General features: G+C 44.5%; 1 pseudogene; it reads right to left on the reverse strand.

Moving 5' to 3' along the window:
- Positions 1-968: 968 nt before the first annotated feature.
- LOC122122236 lies at positions 969-3229 on the reverse strand (annotated as a pseudogene).
- Between the last annotated feature and the right edge of the window lie 3478 nt (positions 3230-6707).

Genomic DNA, 6707 nt, shown 5'->3' on the forward strand with positions numbered 1-6707 from the left:
TCTAGCCTTCCTTTTACCTAAGTGCCCAGCCATGATGTGTATCTGTATATGGAGACTTAATCTTGGTCTCCTGATCTGCTTTGTGCTTTTTCTCCATGGAATTTTTTTATATTCCCTATTTCCAGGATATTGTACTCATTTGCCTGAGTTTTTAATGTGTTTTTATAGGCTGTTTTTCTGTGAATTCTTTCCCTACATCTGACGTGATCTTCTACTTCAGGATATGTCAGTAACCAATTCATTGAGCTGGCTGAACTGGCTTTAGCCATCTTAGGACAGAAATGGCCTGGGACTACTGAGATACTAGGACCACTTCTTATCCAGCCACAATTGAGTGTGTTGTCTGGTGATGTTTTCAGGGAGAGCTTGGATCACTACCATCATTGTCATCAGTTTCTTGGCTACTCAGGTACTCCTTCCCTTCCTCCTCCTGGGAATCTTCCTTTTTTTATATATTAAAAAGCAACATTGTACAAATGCTGTGACTAGTAGGAAACAGACACACAATTTTCAGTGAATATTTTTTTTTCGGTCCAGGGGCTTGAACTCTGGGCTTGGGCGCTGTCCGTGCGCTCTTCAGCTCAAGGCGAGCGCTCTACCACTTGAGCCAAAGCACCACTTCCAGTTTTCTAGTGGCTTATTGGAGATAAGAATCTCAGAGTTTCCTGCCAGGGCTGGCTTTGAAATATGATCCTCAGATCTCAGCCTCCTGAGTAGCTACGATTACAGGCATGAGCCACCTGCGCCCGGCTTCAGTGAATTTTTATAAACAATTCTGCAGTGAAACAAATGTTTTTCACAAGATTTAAAACTTTTTAAATCAGAAATGTTGACTTTCCAATAACAGTACACACACACCCAAGAGCAACATGTGCAAGCTGTATAATAAACTGTGTCCTTACCCTCTGGCCTTGAGCACTTTGAAAATTTACGATTTCTGAAGTCGGAGAGGAAACACATAAAAGCTTCTATGAATCTTTTTTCCCCAAAAGGAGTATTTTTAGTAAAATACTATTGACTGTGTATTGATATTTTTTCTCTATGGTCCCTTTGGAGGAATTTGTCAGAGACAGACTGGTGTAGAATCTCAGGAACCCTGTAGATTAAGTGTCCCTCCAGGACTGATTCCAGCCAAGCTCTTCTGCCACTTTGTGCTTCCCTGTGGAGAATCCTCTTGAGATTGCTCTGTTCCCTTCATTGCTGACCAAATGCTGGAGTCACACTGGGAAGCGGAGGCAAACAGCCCCCACCCACTGCCAATATTTGTAGCTCTTCTCATAACCATGTGTGCTGTCCAGAGACTTGCCATGCCCGATGGGGCCTCCACATCGTTCTTCAGATTCTCTCCATCAAGAAGGTCCATGAAGCCATCATCCTCATCAGACAAACTGGCTGTCACAGGTGACTGGAGTGTGAAAAGAGGAACAAAATTCCCTTGCTCACATCTCTTTCATGTGAAGAAAGCATCCGAGCTGGGGCTGAGTTCTGCCTCTGTGAGAAGTCATCTTTACCCTCATCTAGTCCATGGGCATACAGGCAACCATGAGATGCAGGTGTTATGACCTTCTTAAACTCAAGTGCTTCTTTTCCCTTTTTTTCATCCTAGTCAATGAGCTGAAAGATATCATGTTCCAGAGAATTGGAATGGCTCCTATTCCAAACTGGGCTCTACCCCAAAATCTTCTAAGGCAAGGAATCTATCCTCATAATTTATCCTCCTCATGGGATTTTCAAGGTGTTCTTTCCTGTCCAAGGTCTGGAGAATCCAGACAGAAACCTGCATCAGTGGATTCAGAAGAGCCCGTTCCCTGAAGACTGCTGTTGTTTTACACCTCCAGTGGCTGCTCACACTCAATGCTCAGCTCATGCAACTGGTACATCCTGATCACCACGTTGATGACAGGGAACATTTCCCCCAGCAGCAGATATGCCCACCAAGGCCTGGGACAAGGACTATAACACAGGTTGAGGAGGATTGCAGTCAAAAAGCTCTAGTCCCCAAATCCTCCGGATTACAGAGCTGAACCCTCGCCTCTCAATGCCATGCAATTTTTTGATGTTCCCTATTTCCAGGCTATTGCACTCATTACCTGGATGTGTGTTTTAGTTCTTTGGAAAAACAAGATTTATATTTTATTTTCTTGTCAAAATCTTTGCACGTGCAGGCAAAGAAGTGTTAACGTATTCACCAACAGGTAAGGAAATAAACCACTTAAATAGAACAATGTCTGCACTTATATCTGTATAAAAATAAGATAAATTTTTACAGAATTCATGCTCCAGTTCTTATAGCAATAAACAATACCCAACTATAGTAAAGTACAATGGATCCTGACTATGGTTTGCCATTAGATACTTCCCTTTCTAAAAATTCAGTTAGGCCTTTTCCTGGTGTACAGCCAAAGCATCTCTATGCGTATTTCTTGAATTTCCTATTCTCCAGTGTCCAGAAAAGAAGAAACCTGTGAGAATGAGTAGGCAGTAAAAACTGGAGCACCCTAGTCGCCAGGTAGGTGCACACACACGATATGGTCTCTGGTTGGAAGTGAACAAAAATATTGGTCACAGACTATCGTTCATGTAATTACATCAGGGACTACCCAGGCAGTCTGAACGAGGGTTTGATCACGTTCACATTTTATGACTTGAAAATGCATAGGAATGCTCGTCTGGGGTGCTTGACATGCGTACAGAACCCCAGCTACTTCAGCACCCTCCGCTTCGCCTTGATAACTTGGATTTGCTGTTAATGTTGTTCTGGGCCAACCAGAGGGCTTGGAGTCCTTCTTCTTTACTGGTGGAGGTGGTGGAATCCACTTATCACATCTCTTATCTTCCTGGGATCTTTTGAGATTTTTGATGGAAGCTAGCCTTGAAGGACTATAATAAGGAGATGTCTTCCTAAAGGGCAGGACTCTGGGTTGTCACTTTCTCTTTGCCTAGTAGGACAGACAAATGGTCTAAAATGAAGTCATTCTAAGTCATGGACTTAGAAGTAGCAACATGATGATTTATGATGAGACTGAGCTGGGGAATATACAGGTGGAGCACTTGGAGTGAAAACATGGTACTCTTGAATACTCAAAGTCCTGGCTATGAGAGACTCAGGTAGTTGAACAATATGGCTGCCCTCAGATGGACCTGCCTCTTTCCCTATCTACTCTACTGCTGACTGAAAGGTCTCACAGATGAAGTGCTCTGGAGGCAAGGATCCATAGGTGGGATCCATGACTTGAATGGATCTAAGGTAGGACCCATGACTTTAATGTCTTTGAAAGGTTGAACTGATACTGCTGCAACAGTGACCCTGATAACTTCTTGAACCTGGGAGGCAGCCAGCCATCCAAAGGCCTTCTTTGCACTGGTGAATCCACAGGCTGGTGCCCATGGAACCTTCTGGCATGCAGAGCATCCCAGAAGCAGCTGGCCTTGTAGAACCCTGGAAAGGCTTCCAAAGCCTCCATCATGGCACCATGGGACATTCTGCTGTGGGAGATTATGGCACTGTCCCTGGGTGAAGCCTGTGTCCTGAGCATTCATATCAGGCAATTGCATTTCCCTCTACCAGGCTGTTCAAGCTCAGACGCTGCAGGAGGGCAATGAGTATGGCATCTCCCATGGCGACACCAGAGACCCCACCAAACAAATGACTCCCATCTTAGTGATTGCAGCTTTGCTGGTTCAGAGCTATACCAGGAAGAATGCTGCCCTCTTCTTGATGTAGAGGAAGTCTGTGGTCTTCTGTAGCTGCAACTTTGTATAGGCAGAGGGAGCTTACAATAATGGCTGGGTGATGTCAAAGTCTATGAGATCTCTCAACAAAGCAAGATCACACTGAGGAAATGTAGAAATACAGCCTGGGGATGGGGCGGGGGGTAAAGTTCTCTCTGACTCCCACTCCCTCAGCCCTACAAATAGACCTCCCAATACTGGCCACCCTGAGTTGAGAATGTTCTACCCTCTACATGCCCAATGAGCTGGAACTGTAGAGAAGAAAACATACACCCATGGCCTTCTATTTGTTGCAATGAAAAGTCTTAAATAATCTGCATTTCTCCTCCTTGTGAATAGTGTTTACCTAAACTTCTGAAGGATGCACTATGCATTCCATTAGTGTGCATCATGACAGATTTGGGATACATTTTTTTAAAAAAAGGATCAGAAGACACATGGGACTGGATCACCCTGTCAGGAATCGGGGAATGGTTGGATCTAAGCAACTGCAATGTCATGCCTTCTCAAGTGGTGCTTGGTAGTGAGGACAGTGGACTGTGGGTGGACATCCAGTGTTTTCCTTTTTGTTGTAGACCTTAAGCATGTGTGTAGGTGTTCACCCATTCCCTGTCAATGTGAGCCTTGTCTACAAGGAGTCAATATCTTTAAATCTGATTTTCATAACTGATCTCAGGCTCAGGCTGGGACTAGAAGAGGACAGGAGTAGGATCTGGACCTTGACTTTACTATTTTTTGTCAGTCATGGGGCTTGAATTTTGGGCCTGGGTGCTATCCCTCAGCTCTTCAGCTGAAGACAAGCGCTTTATCTCTAGAGCCACATTGCCACTTCCATAAACCTTGACTTTTCTTTTTTTGTTTTTTTTTTGGGGGGGGGGGTCCAGTCATGGGCCTGAACTCTGGGCCTGGGCACTGTCCCTCAGCTCTTCAGCTCAAGGCTAGCGCTCTACCACTTGAGCCACAGCACCGCTTCCGGCTTTTTTCTTTTTAGCTTATGTGGTGCTAAGGAATCGAACCCAGGCCTCAGGCATGCAAGGCAAGCACTCTACCACTGAGCCACCTTCCCAGCCCGACCTTGACTTTTCTGAGTGAGCTTTGTTCTCTAGCTCTGAAGCCTTCTGAAGGGCTGAAGGCTATTAAACTTCTTTCTCTTAAACAACATGCAGCCTGTTCCTAATAGGGCCAGGGATGAAACATTTAATCCGCTCTGAAAGCATGTTCTCTGGCCTTGATTAAGCCACCCTCTCATTCTCTAGATGGACTGGACACCACCTGTCTCCTTAAACCTGTCTGTACCCGAACTCTCTCTGTAAAACCTGGCTTACCTAGTTAACCTTCATACCTACATGCCACGCCACATACACTTGGTTGAAACTTCTGGAATGAAAGGTTCTGGACAGGAGTTGAGCCTGGCATAGACTCAAGTCCCAGGCATCCCCCAGGAGTTGGTGGAGACCTGGATTCCCTAGAGAAGACAATCAGGTCAGATTTAACCCGTTGTTCTCTGAGAAAGAGAAGTTCCAGTGTGACTGCTGCTCACCACAGTGACCCAGGGCCCAGTGGCAGGATGCCTGTCCTGTGCCCTGACAAGTCCCACCTGGGAGAACGTCTGTCCTGCCTCCAGGCCAGTTCAGGCCTGCCATTGTACACAACAACCCGTTTCCTCCTCTAACAAGCAGCTCAATATCCAACCACCATGGGAACCCAGTCCGAGAGGCACAGGCACAATGGAGGGGAAGCTGCTGAAGCAAGCGTTTGGAAAGGAGCAGAGATCACAGCAGGCAAAACAGCCATGAAGATGTGTCTGCAAGGAGTCCTTAGCTGGGTTCAGCAAAGAGAGGCCGGCGCAGGTGGGCGGAGCAACTTCCATAAAGCTGCCTGTGGTGGATAGATGGCTTCTGATTTGTGGTTCCTGGTATGTCCAGCTGAGTGGACATCTTTCTGTGACCAGTGGGTGCCAGGCCACCTTATGCGGAGTCTGCGTGAGAGATTGCGTTAGACAAAGAGCTTCAAGGAAGCATGCCTGCAGGAAGGAGGTGTTGGTTCAAGGCTTCCCATTCACATGGCTGCACCTTTATAGCCTCTACCTTTATTCTTACTATACTCTTCTTGGCTGTACATTCGTTGCCTTATTCTCGTTTTGACTACTTTTCTATTGATCCGCGAACAGAGCATGTTGTATCTTTCCAGTCCAATAGAGACGGCTTCTCTAAGTAATAAAGACTAAGACTGAAGATTAAATGTGGGCAATGCCCCAATCAATCTATTATCTGATGTGACGTTGCCTCCAGAAACTCCTACAACTTCACAAGGGGTTTTGCAGCTCACGCATAGTAAATATAGAGACTTAAAATTTCCAGATATGTCCAGCAGACAAAATCAATGAATTAAACTAAGTTAGAAAGAGTTATCCCAGTAGTTCAGAGAGTTCTAAAAAAGAAGGGACCTCTGATTATAAAAGAAAAAGGAAGATTCTCCCAACAGTTATGATTAAGTTTAGTCCAACTTACGTTATAGGGAATAGATGGTGTTTTCACACAAAATATAAAGTTAGTAACATATTTCCTGAACCAACCAAGAACCATTTCCTTATACAGGAGCTTATAAAGATGAAAATAGTTGGATAAAAATAAAAATAAAAAGAGTACAATGTAAGTACAGCACTGTCTTAGGTTTGTTAATTAATAAACATAAAAAGGCTGAATAGATGACGCATTCTATTAAACAATATGCTAGACTTGTTTCGCACCACTTAGCTTAAACAGTTGGTGGGATAGTCATCAATTTTCATGTAATTCATCAATGCTTTGCCTTTAAAAAATTGATTAAGTGATTAAATAAACAAAGAATCTATGTCACACACACTGTATAAAAATGTTAATTCTCCTCAATAAAGATACACTCAGATGCAATTCTTTTGAGTCTGTGTCTGTTTGTCACTTCGCCGACTCCCTTGCCCACCTATCCCCAGATCC

This window comes from Dipodomys spectabilis, unplaced genomic scaffold, assembly GCF_019054845.1.
Source record: "Dipodomys spectabilis isolate Male_0828 unplaced genomic scaffold, ASM1905484v1 ptg000207l, whole genome shotgun sequence".
NCBI lineage: Eukaryota > Metazoa > Chordata > Mammalia > Rodentia > Heteromyidae > Dipodomys > Dipodomys spectabilis.